Raw genomic sequence first — 20,724 nt, 5'->3', positions numbered from 1 at the left:
CCAGCAGTTTACAGCACCTTACTGCAGCTGTTTGGGGAATCTCCTATGTTAAGATTGGCGTTGGAAAGCGGCCTTTACCCGGCAGTGTTATTGTCTCACACTGAATCTGCCAGACATCCTGTTCTCTTTATTGCGAGAGAGAAAGCACGGATTTAGGAAATGTTCATTTGAAATGATCTCTCTTGAGAACGAGCCCGGCCGTGGGACAGGTATTCCAGTGCAAAGAGCTGTCCATGACCGAGTGTTGCAGACTGGCACATTGCAACGTCCAAGACTATGTGCTGTGGGATGGCATTAAAGCTTGGGGAAGCCACCATGGAGACTCAATGGGGAAAGGCTGCAGTCTAAGGCCCTAGTAGGCCATAGTACAGTGAGGGGCTGGAACCCGTGTAAAACCCCTCGGGCTGTTTGCACCAGAGAATGTTTGATGTGTAATGTAAATACTGTAAATATAACCTGTGCAGGCAGGGATAGTGAGATACATCATGTACATTATTGAAGGAAACTGATCTGTATTGTACCTTATGTAATATTAAATTTGAACTGCTTTGCAATGTAATTGCACAAATTATATGAATAAAATACATATTGTGCAAAAGAAAGCAGCTTTCCTGTCAACACACACCTTGTCTCAGGGCACAACTTTCCTGTGATCTTGTCATACCCAACTTCGCTCTATATCTTCTGACACACACACTTTACATTCTGTCATTTCCAAACACAAGCATTCTAAAATCAAAAGACCTTTTGTTTATTTCTCCTTTCTTTTCATTTCTCCTCTATTCTTCTCAATCACTCCCTTCAACAGTCCTATTCAGATCAAGGTGGAATGTGAATAGTGTCACAACTCACCTCTGACACCATTATTACCCTTCTCTTCTCTTGTCTTATTCAATGGGAAAGTTTTATTCACCAGTCTGTTGCTGTTTTACACTCTTGCCATACCATCTGGTATTGCATCCATCTGAATTCTGTGCTTTCATGGCCTTATATTTCTTTTCCACTTCTGGATGATTTGTTTGCTTCAGTTCCATTCAACCAGGCTGGACCACAGGGAAGCTTAGAACCTTTGCCTTGGACGGGTCCACGTTGATCCATTACATTCAGAATCACCTCCTTGAAATAACTCCATAGTACAACTACAGTAACCACACAGCATCTGCTTCAAACACTCCTCCACATTTTATCTGTTCTGACTGTCAACACCTCCAGCTCTTTTGTTTAAGTGGAACCCATCAGGTGTGTATAGGCTCCTTCTATTCTGAAAGCTGTAGCACTGGTTCAGGGAATTCAGCCCTGTTTCTCTACTCGAAAGGATCAGCCATGCTTGATCTGCCTCGTATTTTGCTTTTATTGCAACGTTACAAGACCTCCAATCCTCTGGCACCACACCTGTATGCAGTGAGGGATTGGAAAATGATGGTCAGACCTTCCACTATTTCTTCCCTGGCTTCTTTCAACAGCCTGGGGTACATTTCATCTGGTCCTGGTGATCTATCCACATTCAAGGATGCTCATCCCATTTATACTTCCTCTCTCCTGAAGTTATCACGTCCAATACTTCACACTCCTCCTCCTTAATAACAATATCTGCATCACCCTCTCATTCGGGAAAAACAGTAAAGTATTCATTAAGGATATTGGCAACATCTTCCACCCCGATACAAAGGTTACATTTTTGATCTTTTCTGTGCCCTGCTGTTTGCTTCGTTGCCTCTTACTCTAATGTTTTGTTGCAACATCTTTGGGTCCATTGTTACTTTGTTTGTCCATGTTCTTTCCTGCTTTCTCTTTGCTCTTCACCGCTGCTCCCAAACGCCTCCAGTTCAGTCAAAACACAACTTGTCAGAAGTGGGATTCGAACCCACGCCTCTAATGTAAACTGCGATCTGAACGCAGCGCCTTAGACCGCTCGGCCATCCTGACCGCCAACTGGCTATTATTAATGCTAAGGAAATTATTCATTCTTTGTGAAAGTATTTGTGAGATTGTGGAAATGTCTGGAAGAGGAAAGACCGGCGGGAAAGCTCGGGCCAAGGCCAAGTCTCGCTCCTCCCGGGCTGGACTGCAGTTCCCGGTGGGCCGTGTTCACAGGCTCCTGAGAAAGGGTAACTCTGCTGAGCGTGTGGGTGCCGGAGCCCCGGTCTATCTGGCTGCTGTGCTCGAGTATCTGACCGCTTGAAATCCTTGAGCTGGCCAGTAACGCGGCCCGGGACAACAAGAAGAGCCGCATCATCCCCAGACACCTGCAGCTGGCCGTCCGCAACGACGAGGAGCTCAACAAGCTGCTGGGAGGAGTGACCATCGCTCAGGGCGGGGTGCTACCTAATATCCAGGCCGTGCTGCTGCGCAAGAAAACCAGCGCTCAGAGCTCCCAGAAAAAGTAAAGCGGCCAAAATGTCATCTAATAACCCAAAGGCTCTTTTCAGAGCCACCCACAGTCTCTGTGAAAGGGCTGGTTACTGTCAGGAGGGAGTCAGTGATGGAGTTATTGTCACAGTGGATTGACCTGTTACACATCTGTCCAGGTGTGATTTCAGTTGAAAAATGTACCCAACGTGGCCCTCATCCTGATGACCACCTTCGTGTGCGGCTGCATCAAGCTGTGTGTAGATCCCCAGTACGCAAACTCCAAGTGTCACTACGTGCTGAGGTTCTATCTGTCCCCGGTGTTGCGAAGGATGGGCCTGGTCACATTGCCGCGGAACGCTCCATGCAGTTGGGCCGTGCCGTACCACCTATCCTTCGTGGAGCAGTTTCTGCGGGAAAACACCTTCGACCACCGGTCCATCAGGCAGTGGTCTGCACGGAATGTCCTCAAGGCCCTACGGGAAAAGGAAACGGTGGATCCTGTCGGATGGTTCCCCGAGCAGACCGTCAAAGTCATTTGGCGGAATGCCTCATCACCAGAACTTTCAAACAAGCACCAAGACGTAGCTTGGCTGGTGGTGAGAAGGGCCCTCCCCGTCAGATCCTTCATGCACACCCGAAGTCTCGCCCCCTCCGCACAGTGCCCCCGCGTTGGCTGTGGTGGGGAAGAGACGGTCGCCCACCTCCTCCTGGAATGTGCCTTTGCAAAGCAGGTGTGGAAAGAGATGCAGTGGTTTTTGTCAAGGTTCATCCCAAGCAGCTCTGTAACACAGGAGTCTGTGCTCTACGGGCTGTTCCCAGGGACGCACACCGAGACAAACATCAACTGCTGCTGGAGGACTATCAATTCGGTGAAAGACGCCCTTTGGTCTGCCCGAAACTTGCTGGTCTTCCAGCGCAAAGAGTTGTCCACCAACGAATGTTGCAGACTGGCACATTCCAAGGTCCAGGACTACGTGCTGAGGGACGCACTAAAGCTTGGAGCAGCTGCAGCAAAGGCTCAATGGGGAAAGACCACAGTGTAAGGTTCCCCCACCAAGCTAGACTGAGGGGCTGGATCCATGGGAAACCCCTCGAACTGTATCGTTAATATTCTCAATTGCTGTAAATGTAAAACTGTAATTGATATGACAATTGTGAAACGGAAGGGTTGGGAAGAAACTCATGACAGTATTGAAGGAAACTGATCTCCCTTGCAATGTTTGTATTTTTTGGTGCTGTTTGGAAACTGTTTGGCAATGTAATTTTTACAGATTTTTATGAATAAAGTATATTTTGGAAATTAAAAAAAAGATTTCAGTTCCCTCTCTGGATTTCGCTCTGTTTCTCTGCTCACACATCTCCCCCTCCAGTTAAGTGAAGAAGTGAACTACAGGGTGTCAGAATCAACAATTTAATAAATCCCGCTGCCTTCGATTTTATAAATCCCGAGATTATCCCGGTACATTAACGGGAACTGGTTCGGAGCTGATGAATTAATTTAATAATGGAAGTGTCCGGGTTAATTCTCTGTTTTTCATTTGGACAGTTTGAATTGTGTTTTTTTTTTCTCTCTGGTGATCTGAGCGCCGCTTCTCAATGAGAATCTGCTCCCGGAACAGAGTAAATGCAGGAAGGAAGAGGCCATTCTCGGGCTGTGTGTTTCTCTCCTAACCTGATCTGTTTCGACCGCACTGTTCCCAGAGGACGGAATCAGTGAGAGTTGTGCACACACAGGAGCTGAGTCCATTGCAGCGCTTTAATATGTGCCTTCCCCCCGGCCCTCCCTATTCTCCGGACACAGAGCTGTCTGTTTCCCCCGGCGGCGGGAGAGAGTCGGGGATTCTCTCCCCGCAGTGTCAGGGTCTGCAGCCCCGGGGAACTGGCGGTTTCAGTCAGAGTGACCGAGCTGCCTCACATATCCTGTGTACTGATCTCCAATGGATTCAAATATTAGTGAACTCATTGGGTAATGTTTGTAAATAACCCTCATGTGAACGGACCCGGCTCCATTAATGCCTTCCAAATAAAACTGGGATCCATTTCTTTTCCCCAAATGCCAGCTAACGGATCCCAGGAGCGGGGTTGAGATTGTGCTGAGCAGCAATGAGTCTCCGGTAATGCTGCTTTCTAAATTCCAGATTAGCTCTCAGTCCAACAGGCCTTTCGGGAAAGTGATGTGACAAAACAGAAACCATGTGACCGCCCCTCCAATCTAATGGGTTTGATGATGAACAGAGATGGCAGCTCTTTCCTTTGCTGATTTGGTGGCTCTGAAAAGAGCCCTTGTTACACTTGTTACTGAAGCTGGGTTTAAGGTGCGTTCCCCGCGGATGCGGCGGGCCAGCTGGATGTCTTTGGCCATGATGGACCGGGATCATTCTGGTGAATCTGCTCATTTTCCGACAGAAGCATCAGTCGCTGTTTGAACTGTTTAAAGTCAGGGGTGTATTAGCAGCCAGAAAGTGAAGGGCAGTTCATTGCTCCCTGCAGCATTATCCGCCTCTTTCAGGAGAAAAGATCAGAAACCGCTCGTTTCTGTCAGTCCCCGAGAAGCCTGTGAGAAGCGGTTCGTCGCTAATTTGTTCCTTTTACAGAGAGGAAGCTGATATTTGTCCCGTTTTAAATTGCTGAACCGGACCTTCCTCCCGCCGCTTACAGTTAACAGATTGACAAATGAAAACGATTCCTAAAATCGCGTCAGGATTTTGTGACGGTAAATACAGTAAAACAGAACATAAAATGAGAGGTTTTAAAATTGTTGCCTGAAAATTGAAATTTTCCATCACTTCAATTCCTTCCTGCTCTGGAATTGCCGGGCTTTTTCCAATTGGAAAATTTCAGCCAATGAGAACTTCTATTTAATTTATGTGACACTCCGATTGGTTAAGAATTGGATTGAGAAGCGGGTGACCAATCAGAGACAGAGTCAAACTGTTGGAATTTCAGGCCCCCAGGAACTGAGCTGAAACTGTTCAGATTGACAAACCCTGGCAGTAGCTTCACACATTGGACACTTCACACTGAGTCATTCAAGGGCTGGTGTGAGAGAAGCTTCAGATCCTGTCATTACTCTCTGACTCATTATTCATCTAGAACCAAACAATTAGTAAATGTGAAGCAGTGAAGAGACTTTTCACTCTCACTGCAGAATGTGTCATCTGGGGAAATAAGGAACTATTATATTCGGAGATTCCAGGTACATTCCTCCCTGAACAAATCCATTCCTAACATTCCCGATCACAGCCTATCCCAGCTCCTGTTGTCACCCGACTCCAGCTGAATTGGAGAAACTCGTGTTGGGGTTTGAGTTGTGAGGTGGGGTTTCTCCGCCAGTGTTACTGTCTTACAGACTCTCCCCCTGAATTTGTGAACTGAGACTGCACCGAACACATCCCCAGTTAGAGTGAGGGCCGGATATCCCTCTGTTTTATTACAGAGAGTGGGGAAAGGGCTGGGTGGAGGGGAGTCACCAGGGATCCTGGATTTACTCCAAATCATTTCCATGTGGAATCTGCAGGCGGGGCCGGGACAGGGATCATTTGATCAGGGGATCAGCTCTTTCCTGAGAGATGTGGGTGGCTCTGAGAAGAGCCTTTGTGTTCAGATGTTTACAAGTTTCCCGCGCTTTCACTTCTTTCCAGACCCTGCTTTCTGAGACTTCGCTGCTTTCGTCTTGACCTTGCTCTTCCATGTCTGCACTTTCTTCAGCGCCTTTCCGCCCGCCGCACTCTTGCCTTTTTTGACCTTCTTCGCAGGAGACTTTTTCTGAAGCACTGCTTTCTTCACCGCCTTATTTGGCGTTGCCGCCGCCTTGCTGTTCGTTTTCTTGGCTGTTACTTTCTTTGTTGTCACTTTCTTGTCTGCTGGTTTCTTCACTAAAGATTTCTTGTCTGCTGGTTTCTTCACTAAAGATTTCTTGGCTGCTGGTTTCTTCACCTTCTTTCCCACCTTTCCCTGGGTTTTCCTTCTTGCTGATTTTGAAGGAGCCGGAGGCGCCCTGTCCCTTGCTCTGCACCAGGGAGCCTTTGTTCACATTCCTCTTGATACTTCGCTTGATCTGGGTCTTGAGCTTCTCCTGAGCGGTGGCAGACCTGCAAGGAATCAACTACCAGCTAGCGTATAAAGCGAGACCAAGGCTCAGGGCCTTCAGTGACCTGGAGGGGAGTCGGAGAGGCAGTGGATCCTGTGAGGAACCACAATCAAGGAAGGATGAGAAGGTCATTGTCAGGGTACAGAGGAGATTAAGTTAAAGATTTACCAGTTTATAAGCAAGCGCAGAGCCAAGGAACGGTGCTGGGGCAGATCAAATAATCGGCAGTTGTGATCAGTTGGAAGGCAAGAGTGATTAAATGACAGAAGAGATGATGGTGCAAGGCAAAAGTCAGGGAAAGAATAAATAACATTTTGTAAGCACAGATACCAGGAGTGGGGTTTGAACCCACGCAGACATATGTCTATTGGATCTTAAGTCCAACGCCTTAACCACTCGGCCATCCTGGTCCATTAACCCACCACTGAAAATGAAATTTAATGTGATCCGGGTGCCATCTGGCCTTTTCCAATATAAAGTTATGACTCCTCTCCCAGGCTTAATTGGACCCTTCATTATTTATGAACCTCAATCGGATCACCCCTCAGTCTAGGTTTCTCTAAGGTGTAGGGTCCCAAATCTTTTAGTCTAACTTGATAACCAAGATGTCTTATACTGGGAATTCGTCGAATGTCTCTCCTCTGTACCCTTTCCAAAGCCTCAATATCACCCATCATGTGAGGAGACCAAGACTGGATACAATATTCCAAGTGAGTCCTGACCAAGGTTTCATAAAAGGACAAATTCGGGACATCTCAGATACTGAAGGAGTCCATGTCCAGAAGCAGCAAGACCTGGACAACATTCAGACTTGGGCTGCTAAGTGGCAAGTAACATTCACACCACATAAGTACCAGGCAATGACCATCTCCAACAAGAGAGAATGTAACCATCTCCCTTTGACGTTCAACAGCATTACCATCGCTGAATCCCCCCACCATCAACATCCTGGGGGTTACCATTGACAAAAGCTTAACTGGACCATTCATATACATACTCTGGCTACAAGAGTAAATCAGATAGTGGGAATTCTGTGATGAGTAACTCAGCTCAAGGCACGTGGTGAAATGCTCATTAGGAGAGCTGGAGAAATGGACTGGTCAGGTGGGCAGAAAAGTGGCAAATGGAATTCAACTTGGAGAAGTGTGAGGTGATGCCTTTGGTGAGGTCAAACACAGCAAAGGAATACACAATTAATGGGTGAATGCTGAGAGGTGTAGAGGAAGTGAGGGACCTTGAAGTGAATGTCCACAAATCCCTGAAAGTAGCAGGACAGGTTGATAAGTTGGTTGAGAAGGCTTATGGAATCCTTTCCTTTATTAGCCGATGTATAGAATATCAGAGCAGGGAGGTTATGCTGGAACTGTATATAACATTAGTTAGGCCACAACTTGAGTTCTGTGTGCAGTTCTGGTCACCTCATTCCAGAAAGGATGTAATTGCACTAGAGAGGTTACAGAGGAGATTTACGAGGATGTTGCCAGGACTGGAAAAATGCAGCTATGAGGAAAGATTGGATAGACTGGGGTTGTTCTCCTTGGAATAGAAGAGGCTGAGGGGAGATTTGATTGAAATGTACAAAATTGTGAGGGGTCTGGATAGAATGGATGGGAAGGGTCTATTTACCTTAGTAGGGAGGTCAGTGACTAGAGGGCATAGATTTAAAGTGATGTGTTGAACAATTAGAGGGGAGATGAGGAAAGGTTTTTTCACCCAGAGGGCTGTGGGAGTCTGGAACTCACTGCCTGTAAGGGTAGCTGAGGCAGAAACCCTCAACTCATTTAAAAGGTGTCTGGATGTGCACCTCAAGTACCTGAACCTGCAGGGCTACGGTCCAAATGCTGGGCAATGGGATTCAGCTGGGTGGCTCGTTTTTTGGCCTGCCTGTGCTGTAAACTTTCTATGTTCTATGATTCTATGCAGACACAATGGGCCGAATGGCCTCCTTCTGCACTGTAATAATTTTGTGATTTTTGACTCTCCAAAACTTGTCAACCATCTACAAGGCACAAACCAGGATGAGTGCAGCACCAACAATACTCTAGAAACTCGACACTGTTCAGGACAAAGCAGCCACCTTGATTGTCACCCCATTCACCACCTTAAACATTCACTCCCTTCACCACTGACGCACAGTGGCAGTAGTGTGTACCATCTACCAGATGCACTGCTGCAACTCACCAAGGCTCCGCAGACAGCACCTTCCAAACCGAAGACCTCCACCACCTTGAAGGACAAGGGCTGCAGATGCATGGAAACACCACCATGTGCAAGCTCCCCTCCAAGTCACACACCATCTGATCTGCAAATATATCGCTGTTCATTCACTGATGCTGGGTCAAGATCCTGGATCTCCCTTCCTAACAGCACTGTGGGTGTACCTACACCACATGGAGTGCAGCAATTCGAGAAGGGAGCTCACCGCCATCTTGTCAAGGACAATTAGGGATGGGTAACAAATTCTGGACTTGTCAGTGTCGCTCACATCCCATGAAAGAATATGCCTCATCTTATACTCAATTATCCTCTGAATGCAGCCCAACCCCCTACTTGCTCCAACTATCACTTCACAGCATTGCTGCTGTAACTTTAGAGATCTGTGCACTAGAACATCCAGATCTCTGCTCAAAATTATTTTCTTTTTTCCACCTACTTTAATGTTTTTCCCTGAAGGGTGTATGAATGTTGAGCATTCGCCCTGTCCACATGAATAACACTGCACTTACCCAAATTAAACATCATTTACCAGTCATGAACCCAATCTCCCAACACATTAAGATCAGCCTGAAACAGTCGAGTATCGTCTACAGTCTAAACACTCGCACAGATCTTCAAATCATCTGTCAATTTACAGATGGTGCCCCCTCCACCTACATCCAGATCATTAATAAAAATAATGAAGAGCAACAGTCCCAACACCGATCCCTGTGAGATACCATTGGTGACTGGTCTCCAAACAGATCCAGATCCATCTGTAACTACTTTCTGCCTACGTCGTGCCAGTCAGTTCCCAATCCAGATCAATATATTACCACTGATACCAGGGACTTTAATCTTATAGAGAAGCCTCTTGTGTGGAACCTTATCAAAATCTTTTGAATGAGATCAGCTAATTGAACACAGGCTGAGGATTAGGCCTAGGCCTGTCCTGCTCTGTGTATGGGTCGCAGGACCAAACAAGGTGAGATCAGCTCACTGAGCACAGGCCCATCCTGCTCTATATGGTGCTCAGTACCTCACCAAATGAGAATAACTAACACACCACAGGCCATGGAGCCTCGGCCCATCCTTCTCTGATTGTGGTTCAGTGCCAACCAGGTAAGATCAGCTAATTCAGCACAGGCCGGAGATGGAAGCTGGACCTTTCCTGCTCTGGGGACTCCGTACCATACCAGGTGCGATGAAGTAAAATACCACAGGCCGGGGATGGAGCCTGAGATTTCCCTGTTCTGTGTGGGGCTCTGTACAACAACGTGTGAGAAGAACTATCATCCCTCAGGCTGAGGAAGGAGCCTGGGCCCATTCTGTTCTGTGTGGCTCTTACCACACTGAGTGGGATCAGTTAACTCAACACAGGCCATGAATATAACCAGGCCCTTTCCTGCTCCGTGTGGCTCAGTATCACACCAGGTGGCATCAGCTAACACAGCACAGGCTGGGGCTGGAGCTGGAGCCTGGGCCCGTCGTGCTCTGTGGGTTCAGTAACAACCCGTAAGATGAACTTTTTTCAAAAGACTTCAGTGTATTTATCTCTGTCCAACACTGTGAGTCAGCTTTCTGTGTTTATAAAGAGTGTAATTTATTGACTGGTCTCTTGGATCAAACAGGGTAACAGACAGAGGTCTGTGTGCAGAGGGTTTGCAGGTGAGCTCTGATTCCTAACCCTTTCTGGACTGTGAGGAATAAAGAATGAATGAGAGAGAGAGAATGTGGGAGAAGGGATGATGGAAGAATTTGTCTGTGAACCTGATTAAAAGTGGCTCAAACTCAAGATAATATTAAGATATCAAGAGCAGAACATTAACATAATCTGAGTTCCGCGATCTGGTCGGGTCCCATTCCCCTGAAGTGAGGAATGAACGGGTGAGGAAATTCCGCCTGGAGTTATATTTGTCTCCAATGAAGATGAGTTCACAGTGAGGATGGAATAGCTCAGTTGGGAGAACACTAGATTGAAGAACCAGGATACAATCCCTGGTTTCATCAGTTTTAATTTGGTGTCTCCATCAGTTTAAGTAGAGAGAATCAGAGGGGAGATTTTCCACTCTTGATCCCATGGGCTGAATTTTAAACTAACGGTGCGGCTCTCGGCAGAGGCACCGGAAGCGGGTGTCATCACCACACGAGTGAAATGTGGCCGACCGACCCCGATCACGGAGCAGCCGACCAATTAATGAAGGGGAGGCGTGGGGCCCATGTAAACAAGGACCAGAGGCAGGGAACGAGGCACCGATGGCACCGACATCTGACACAACGGCAGGTGCTGGCACCATATTGAAAGGGCTGCCAGACCTGCATTCACTGCTGCCTGGTTTAAAGGAGTGTCTTCCTGAGAGCCCTCTGCTGTCCCAGGACCCGTTCTGCTGCCTCTGCTGCCCCAGGACCCGTTCTGCTGCCTCTGCTGCCCCAGGATCCGTTCTGCTGCCTCTGCTACCCCAGGATCTGTTCTGCTGCCTCTGCTGCCCCAGGACCCGTTCTGCTGCCCCAGGACCCGTTCTGCTGCCTCTGCTGCCCCAGGACCCATTCTGCTGCCCCAGGATCCGTTGTGCTGCCTCTGCTGCCCCAGGACCCATTCTGCTGTCTCTGCTGCCCCAGGATCCGTTCTGCTGCCCCAGGACCCATTCTGCTGCCCCAGGATCCGTTCTGCTGCCTCTGATGCCCCAAGACCTATTCTGCTGCCTCTGCTGCCCCAGGACCTGTTCTGCTGCATCTGCTGCCCCAGGACCCATTCTGCTGCCTCTGCTGCCTCAGGACCTGTTCTGCTGCATCTGCTGCCCCAGGACCCATTCTGCTGCCTCTGCTGCCTGATAGGTAAGGAGCTGAATGCGAGCCTGCAGTGACCATGGTCCCACAGTTTAGCGATGCCTTCCTGCAGGTTCGCCTCCAGGTGGCAAGAGATAGGTGGAAGATCCTCTTTCCCAGGGATGGGAGGTGAAGACCTGCCCACCTGACCAAGTAAAGCTGGCTGGAGATAGTAGGTGAAGTCAGCAGCTGTGGGGTCACCCCCAGGACATGGATCCAGTGCAGGAAGTGGGTCAATGACCTGATCCAGGCTGCTCAGGTGAGAACTCCAAACACTTTGGACCCTTTGGACATTGCATGTGGCAGAGTGAGAGGGAGTGTTTGGTGGAAAGGGAGTGACCACTAAGTCATGTGTATTGGGGAAGGGCAGCAGGACATGCTGCCTGAGGCTTGGCTGCATCTCGGTGAGAGGTGCACGTCAGTCATTGTATAAACTCACACAGTCCCTCGAGAGGGGGCCACATGCAGGAGGAATATGTGTGTCCCCATCATGGACTGCTGGACTATCACCATCAGAGATATTGGGTTTGTCCCCGCTGGGAGACTAATTTTGTTGATCATAGTGGCTGCAGGAGAAGACAGCCCACAATCGGAAAGAGCGTGTCAAGACTGGCGGTGGAGTGCCTTATCTCCGTGTCCTCATCCCGATGGAGGAGGAGGCCATGGAACAGGCCGGGCAGCAAGGCAGCTGCTCCATAGCTGATGGAGAGACAGGGTCACCTACCCAAGAGAGTGACTGAACATCTCCTGGGGCACAAGGGAGCATCCGCTGCAAAGGAACCACACTGCACATCTGTTCACCACTGCATCAATGGAGCTGCACAGTAGGGGTGGTTGGAATGTCGCGATGGGCAGACCCTAACCCTTCAATGTCACTGTTTTTTCATGCAGGCTAGGATGAACGACAAGCATGAAGAGCTGGAGAGACTGGGGGACAGCCGGACACCTCTGAGGAGGAGGTGGGAGCCTCAGAGGGTGCACCGTCACATCATTCCCCTGCACCCTCCACCAGCACAGAAACCCTCACTCGGTGGGAATCCACTCGCTGTGAGATTTGGTCACACAAGCTGGTGAGCACGTCACAGACAGGCCCGGGCAGCTGATGGAGGCTGTGACAGCCGAGGCCACTGGCAGTTGGGAGTCTGTGGGAGGCCAGGCCCATGCTGAGTCCCAGGCTGATGACGTGCCTCTGGTGTCACCAGCAACACGGGAAATGCTGCAGCTGCAGCAAGAGGTCAGGCAACATCTGGCAGAGTTGCCGGAGGTTATGTGTACCCAAGCTCGGATGATGGAGGAGTCCATCCAGGCCTTGCATGCTGCACTGTCTCCGATGGGGGTGTGTCTGGCTTCCTTCCTTGAGAGATTGGTGACTCTGATGGAGAGCCAGATCCAGCCGACCAATCAGTGGCTGCCGGAGATGTGCGCAGACCTGCACTCCATCACTTTGTCCATGAGCTCCATCCAGTGGTGACAAGGCGAGAGGGGGGACGAGGCACCTGAACTCTCCACCAGGTCCACGTCCCTCTCAGGTCAGCAGGGAGGTACAAGTGTGTCTTATAACTGGGGAGGAGCAGCTGGCTGCTACATCTGGGGTCTCCTCTCTGGGTGCTCCTGGTGTGGACAGTAGCTCTAAAGCCCCTCTGCCAGTGACACCAGTGATGCCAGTGCCTGCCTCCATCACCCTCGATGACAGAGGGGGGTCTCTGTACCTGTGCAGGAGGCCCTCAGTGTGCCGGGGCCCTCCAGGCCTCAGGCAGCAAGAGGACGGCCACCAATGTCATCCCAAGCAAGGTCAGCAGCCTGTCTCCATCTCAGCTGACAGAACAGGGGGAGCACCACGTAGGAGCACCCGGAAAAGATTTCAGAAGAGCACCTAGATTCACTTAGGGTTCATGGTGAATGTGCATTCCAGATGGATAGGGTTGCGTTTGGTGTCACACGGAAGAAAGAAATGATGTTCTCTCACTATGTCTCCTTCCTATTGTTGATGCCCTTTGGGACTTCATTTAAACCCTTCCTCCCAAGGGGCTGGAAGTGAGGGACCAAGCCCTGAGTTCACAAAGCTTCGGCCTTGTCACTGTGCGATGTGTACCTGGACTCTGCAGTGCAGAAGGAAGGAGGCGACAACAGGGCTGCTTAAAGCTAAGACTTTATTGCTGTGGTTCCAGAAGGTGGGAAGGCTCAAAGGAAACTTGAATGTATAAGGGTGTCTCATGTCTCCCTTGTGTGTATCTCATGGCCCATTTCCTGCTGTGCATGAGGTTCTTCATCTGGCACTGCTTGGGCAGCATCCTCCTCCACATCCTCATCATCAGAGGAGACATCACACTCCACGATATCCTCACTAGTCAACACCTCACCCCTCTGTAATGCCAGATTGTGCTGTGCACAGCAAACCACCACGATATGCGAGACCCTCGCCGGGACATACTGAAGGGCTCCACTGGATCGATCTAGGCACCTGAATCTCATCTTCAGGAGACCAATGGCCTCCTTGATGGTCGCTCGGGTTGACCCGCAGCAGGTGTTGTACCTCTCCTCTGCATCCGTGCGTGGGTTCCTCACAGACGTCAGTAGTCATGTCCTCAGTGGGTAGCCCTTGTCTCCAAGGATCCATCTCTGAAAGTGGATGAGGCCGCGGAAAGGTTCTGGCACCTGGGAGTGCCTTGGTATGCAGGCGTTGTGACTGCTTCCCGGGATTTGTGCACACACCTATGGGATCCATTTGCAGTGGTCGCAGACCAATTGCACACTGAGCAAGTGGAAGCCCTTCCTGTTGAAGGCTGATGGCTGGTCTGCAGGAGCCTTGATGGTCACATGGGTGCAGTCAATGACACCCTACACCTGGTGGAATCCAGCGATGGCCCCAAATCCTATAGCTCTCTCAGCTTGACTGTTTGGATCAATGTGCACATAGTCACCGGCACTCCTGAACAGGACATTGGTGACCTCCTTGATGCACTGATTCACTACAGACTGTGAGATTCCACACATATCTCCAGTGGATCCCCACAATGATCTGGTGGTGCAGAAGTTCAGTGGCACGGTGACCTTCAGTGACACTGGCATCAGGTGCCCACCAAGTCGCATGGGGCACAGCTGCATCATGGCAGAGAGATCAGTGACGACCTCCGTGGAGAGGTGCAGTCTGCGGAGACACTGTCACTCGGACATCTGCAGGTAGTTGAACCTCGGCTGACGTGTTCCTCTGCCTCCTTCTCCAGCCTCCTGTTCGAGGCTGGCCTTCCTGTGGGCCCCCAAGCTGCTGTGGTGCCCCTGCTGGTGCCTGCGCCTCCCTCCCTTCCTCTCTACTCCTCCTCCTCCTCCTCAATGGGAGCCTCGAATGAGGCCCATGACAGGTTGCCCCTCCCTGAGTGCAAGGCCTTCACAGTAAACAACACCCAGCCACATTTACCTCATTTGTCATCCTCAATGAAGTGGCACTGCCCCAATGGCACCCTGGTGTTGTTCCCTCTGCAGAGCTGGCACATTGGCCCCCACTCCTGACAGTGTTTCCCGATGCCCTTTCCCCCTCTACCCTTGCTGCCAAGTGACGCTGCCTCACCCGATCGCTTCCCAGTGAAGCCAACACTCAGCTACCACCTTGCAGTTGCCTCCTTTAACCAGGCGAGGCACTGAAGCCCCGTGGTTCCCGTGTGCTATTAGTTCAATTGGATCCAGTCAATAAAATTGCTGACAATTGGACTCATAAATACTTGAAATGCCTTCTTGCCGTGTGGATGTGCGAAGTCTGCCCTCCATGTCAGCCGCCGACAGAAAAATCCGGTCCAACGTCTTCCATCCCTATTTTATACACCACCCCCCCCCCTCCCCCTCCCCGGCCTCCATTCCCGTCTCCAACGGTCCCTTAAAATTCTGGCCCATGTCTCTAAGACTAATGGGAGTGATACCACATCTGCTCCTTAGACTGAACAGGGAGAGCTGCTCTCTCTGTGTTTAAAGTGAATGAATCTGATCTTTACCTTGTCTTACTGGAACGTTCACTGTCTGGAAATGTCTGTTTGAAAATGTTTTCCTGTTATATTAATGGAGCAGAGGAGCAGATGTGAGGTACTGTTGAACAGAGAGGTTTGGAAGTGGGTGAAGGGGTGGAGTGACGGTGTGAGTGAGAGGTGCAGTGAGTTGGCCATTCTCAATAGAGTGTCAGGAATGAAGGTTAGAGGAACAGACCAGGCAGGAAACACAGAAAGAGCGAGGAGAAGCTGGTGTGAAAAACAGAGATTAAACAACGGGCTTGTTCATTTGGTTTGGGTCTGGTGTTTAGAATACCCGGAATCTGAGTTCACTTCCCTTCCAACTCAGCGAATTGTATCAACATTATGTTCATAAAACCATAGAATGATACCCAAAGAAGGAGACCATTTGGTCCATTGTGTCAGTGCTGTCTCCTGTAATCTGTACATTTTTCCTTCCAGTATTTATCCCAATTGCTTTTCAAAGTTACTACTGAATCTGCTTTCAAGTCCCGATCAGACAGTGCATTCCAGATCACAACACATCACTGTATAAAAAATCATTCCTCATTTCGCCTCTGGTTCTTTTCTCAATCACCTGATAAATACATCCTCTGGTTACTGACCTTTTTGCCACTGGAAACAATTTCTCCTTATTTAACTTATTAAAAACCTTCTTGATGATGTCACATACTAGACTGCCAGTAAAACTGAAGCCCATGGAATAAAAGGGACAATGACAGCATGCATATGAAGTTTGCAGACTGATAGGAACATAGGAGCAGGAGTAGGCCATTCAGCCCGTCGAGCCCACCCTGCCATTCAATATGATGATGACTGATCGTCCACTTCAATGCCTTTTTCCCACACTATCTCCATATCCCTTATGTCATTTGTATTTAGAAATCTGTCAATCTCTGCTTTAAACATACTCAATGACTGAGCTTCCACAGCCCTCTGAGGTAGAGAATTCCAAAGATTCACAACCCACTGAGTAAAGAAATTTCTCCTCATCTCTGTCCTAAGTGGCTTTCCCCTTACGTTGAAATTGTGTCCCCTGGTTCTAGACTCCTCAACCGGGGGAAACATCTTAGCTTCATCTACCTGTCTATCCCTTTAAATATTTTGTAAGTTTCAATGAGATCACCTCTCATTCTTCAAAACTCTAGAGAATACAGGCCCAGTTTCCCCAATCTCTCTTCATGTGACAGTCCCGCCATCCCGGGAACAAGTCTGGTGAACCTTCGTTGCACTCCCTCTATGGCAATGATATCCTTCCTAAGGTAAGGGGAACAAAACTTCACACAGTATTCCAAAGTGCAGACCAACCAAGGTTATATACAATTGAAGCAAGGCTTCACTACTCCTGTACTCAAATCCTCTTGCGATAGAGGCTAACATATCATTAGCCTTCCTAATTGCTTGCTGCACCTGCATGTTAGCTTTCAGTCACTTATTGACAAGGACACCCAGGCCCCTTTGTACATTCACACTCTTACCATTTAACAAATAATCTGCACATCTGTTTCTCCTACCAAAGTGGATAACCTCACATTTTTACACATTATATTTCATGTGCCACTTTCTTGTCCACTCACTAAGTCTGTCCAAATTCCCTTGAAGCCGCTTTGCAACTTCCTCACAACACACATTCCCACCTAGTTTTGTGTCATCTGCAAACTTGGAAATACTACATTTGGTCCCTGCATCCAAATCATGTGAACAGCTGGGTCACAGTGTGGTGGTGAACAGTTGTATTTCTGTCTGGAGGAAGGTTTACAGTGGGTTCCCCATGGTTCCTCATAACTTCAGTTATGTGCAGAGACTGGAAAAGCTGGGGTTGTTCTCCTTGGAGCAGAGCAAGTTCAGAACAACTTTGACAGAGTTAGAATCAAGGAATCAAATGGTTACAGTACAGAAGGAGACCATTCAGTCCATCATGTCCTTGACAGCTCTTTGCAAGAGCAGATCAGCTAATTCCACTCCTCTGCCCTTTCATTGTAACCCTGCAAATTTTCTCTATTCAGGTGTTTATCCAATTCCCTTTTGAAAGCCACGATTGAATCTGCCTCCAGCACACTCTCAGGCAGTGTATTCCAGATCCGAACCACTCACTCTGTCCCACACCCCTGGTACCATTGCAGAAAATCTTTTCTGTTCATTTCATCCCTCATAAATAATTGAAATGAAATGTTTATTAGGAAATGCACAACATAAAAAGGAGAGAGAAATAAATGCTGAGTAAAATAGAAGTCAATGTTTGGAAGGTAAAAAGAGCAAAAGATGTAACTTTTATTCTGGATGAGTGAGAGGAATATATCACACTTTGGGGCTTTTGTAAGAGGATTTACTGATAAACCTGGGATTTGAGAGGAAGCTGCTTCATGGTTTACAGAACAAATTCAGCCCCTGGGGTGGAGGCAACAGCTGCACCGTCCAATAACAGACAGGACGGGGACACTGTCTCAGGCCTGGTGAGCTCAGTCGATGAAAGCATGAAACTCTGAATCTCAAGTTTTTGAGTTTGAGCCCACGGTGGGTGTTTTCTATTTCCTTTTTAGGCTGATTTTACAGGCGTTATCCAGCTCTGAATTCCTCGGCAGAGAGTTCAAGGAGTGTTTGAAATGAGATTCAACAGCAGGATGAGAAAATCTCTCCTTGATTCAGGACTCTTACCTCTCTGCAGCATCTCGCTGCTGAAGATTGAACTTTTTCTCATTTCATTCTCAGCTCAGGGTCAGTGTGGATCACTGGGACTTCTGGCTGTCTCCCACTTCACAATCCATCAGTGCTGAGAAATCAATGGGGAATATTACTCACATGTTGTAATGTTTTATAAATACTTGAATGTATTTCACACTGTGTCCAACAGTGTGAATCTCCCCTGGTATATCAGCTCACCAACACTTCAACAGAACATTCACATAATGTGAGCTCTGACATCTGTTCAGATCCCATTCCCAAGACCTGGAAAGTGGGATTGGGCTGGATCGCTCTTTTTCAGCTGGCACAGACACGATAGCTAAATGGTCTCATTCTGTGCCATAAATGTTCTCCATTTTCTATGTTCTATGAAGTGAGGTGTGATTGGGAGGGGCAATTCCACCAGGGTTATATTTTCTACCAAAACAATGACACAAGCGATACTTCACTTTTTTATTCATTCATTCATGCGATGTGGGCATCGCTGGCTAGGCCAGCATTTACTGCCCATGAGAAGGTGGTGGTGAACTGCCTTCTTGAACCGCTGCAGTCCATGTGGGGTAGGTACACCCACAGTGCTGTGAGAAAGGGAGTTCCAGGATTTTGACCCAGCGACAGTGAAGGAACGGCGATATAGTTCCAAGTCAGAATGGTGTGTGGCTTGGAGGGGAACTTGCAGGTGGTGGTATCCCCTGCATTTGCTGCCCTTGCCCTTCTCGGTGGTAAAGGTCGCTGGGTTTGGAAGGTGCTGTCTAAGGAGTCTTGGTGCATTGCTGCAGTGCATCTTGTAGACGGTACACACTGCTGCCACTGTGTGCCGATGGTGGAGGGAGAGAATGTTTGTAGATGGGGTGCCAATCAAGTGGGCTGCTTTGTCCTGGACGGTGTTGAGATTCTTGAGTTGGAATTGCACCCATCCAGGCAAGTGGAGAGTATTCCATCACACTCTTGACTTGTGAATTGCAGATGGTGGACAGGCTTTGGGGAGTCAGGAGTCATGGATGAGTGAGAGGAATATATCACACTTTGGGGCTTTTGTAAGAGGATTTATTGATAAACCTAGGATTTGAGAGGAAGCTGCTTCATGGTTTACAGAACAAATTCAGCCCCTGGGGTGGAGCCAACAGCTGCACTGCAATTACTCACCTCAGGATTCCAAGCCTCTGACCTGCTCTTCTAGTCACGTTATTTGTATGGCTACCCATGGTAACCCCCATGATGTTGATGGTGGGGGATTCAGTGATTGTAATGCTATTGAATGTCAAGGGGAGATAGTTAGATTCTCTCTTGTTGGAGATGGTCATTGCCTGGCACTTGTGTGGTGCGAATATTACTTGCCACTTATCATCCCAAGACTGTGAGACTGAAATAGCTCAGTTGGGAGTGTGTTGGACTGAAGATCCCTGGTTCAATCTGGGGTTTTGGCAGTTCTCCTTTATTCTGCATCGCCCTTTGGTTTTGACTCTTGAGCTGCACAATTTACACTGAAATTATTTACCCAACTCTGAAGGTTGGATTGGAAAAGAGAGATATCAATGATGGGAAATATTTACATTGTCAGCTTTAGCTTATTCTCTATCTCCTGTGTCCTTTTCCCCAGTTTTTGAATCTTTCGGGGCCGGGTGAACATTTGATTTGCTGCATATGTCCCAAACTGAAGCCTTTTCCACATCTCTGGGCGGTCAGACTCGCTCTGTCTGTTTTTGCTGCTCGTGACCATTAACGAGAACAGGCCACGAGTTCAATGTTTATCAGCAAACGGAAGATAATTGGAAAGAATTCTGTGTTACTCCAGACCAGTGACAAAGATACAATGGATGTTATTCAAAATAAATTCCCTTTGACATTTTATGTAAACTTGTTTGCATCTAAAAGTTGGATTTTAAGTGTTGCAAAAATGTGTCAAATTAATGACTGACCATGTGACAGCGCACATGGGGATCAAATCCACAGCCTTGTTGTTATCAACACTGCGTCCTAACCAACTGAACTAAGCGGCCTATAGACAGAGCCAGGTATGGGTTTGAGCCGCACGCTGTGCGGTTTGTGTTTTATTTCTCACACTGGGTGACAGAGCGATTGTACAAACAATGGACACATCACATCCCTGAAACATTGTTCTGATATAAACAGTGTGAAATAAGAACTGAGCATGGAAATGGAACGGAACCAGAAATCAGGACTTTAATCTATTAAAGTTGATCTTGAAATTCTACCATGCACGAACATTCCAAGAGAACGAACTCTCTTCTGAGATAAAATCCAGGAACTTGAACTGCTGTAAAATATAACTGAGCCTGACGTGATTTGAACACACAACCTTCTGATCTGGAGTCAGACGCGCTACCGTTGCGCCACAAGCTCACAGATAAAGCAAAGTCTTCCATTCCTGGCAGATTTACTTCTTGTTTAGATTCAGTGATTGAAATTAATTCAATCCTCATCTGACCTCCGCTCTGCAAAGGCCTGCCACCCGACCTGAACCCAACGGGACCCGACGACCTGTGTCGGGTCCGGGTCGTGTTGGGTCGCTCTTCCGGGTCTGGCTTTCGGGCTCGGGTCAGGTCGGGCCAGGTTCGGGTC

At 48.4% G+C, this 20,724-nt stretch overlaps 3 non-coding genes across 3 annotated transcripts; all 3 read right to left on the bottom strand.

Moving 5' to 3' along the window:
• Positions 1-1,843: 1,843 nt before the first annotated feature.
• On the bottom strand, positions 1,844-1,926 carry trnal-cag (transfer RNA leucine (anticodon CAG)). The gene has a single exon. It is a non-coding gene; the product is annotated as a tRNA-Leu (tRNA).
• Positions 1,927-6,769: 4,843 nt separating this feature from the next.
• trnal-uaa (transfer RNA leucine (anticodon UAA)) lies at positions 6,770-6,852 on the bottom strand. Its single transcript has one exon. It is a non-coding gene; the product is annotated as a tRNA-Leu (tRNA).
• Positions 6,853-20,433: 13,581 nt separating this feature from the next.
• trnaw-cca (transfer RNA tryptophan (anticodon CCA)) lies at positions 20,434-20,505 on the bottom strand. Its single transcript has one exon. It is a non-coding gene; the product is annotated as a tRNA-Trp (tRNA).
• Positions 20,506-20,724: the final 219 nt, after the last annotated feature.

Source organism: Heterodontus francisci, chromosome 35, assembly GCF_036365525.1.
Source record: "Heterodontus francisci isolate sHetFra1 chromosome 35, sHetFra1.hap1, whole genome shotgun sequence".
Lineage (NCBI taxonomy): Eukaryota > Metazoa > Chordata > Chondrichthyes > Heterodontiformes > Heterodontidae > Heterodontus > Heterodontus francisci.
This window is presented reverse-complemented; position numbering and strand designations above follow the sequence as displayed.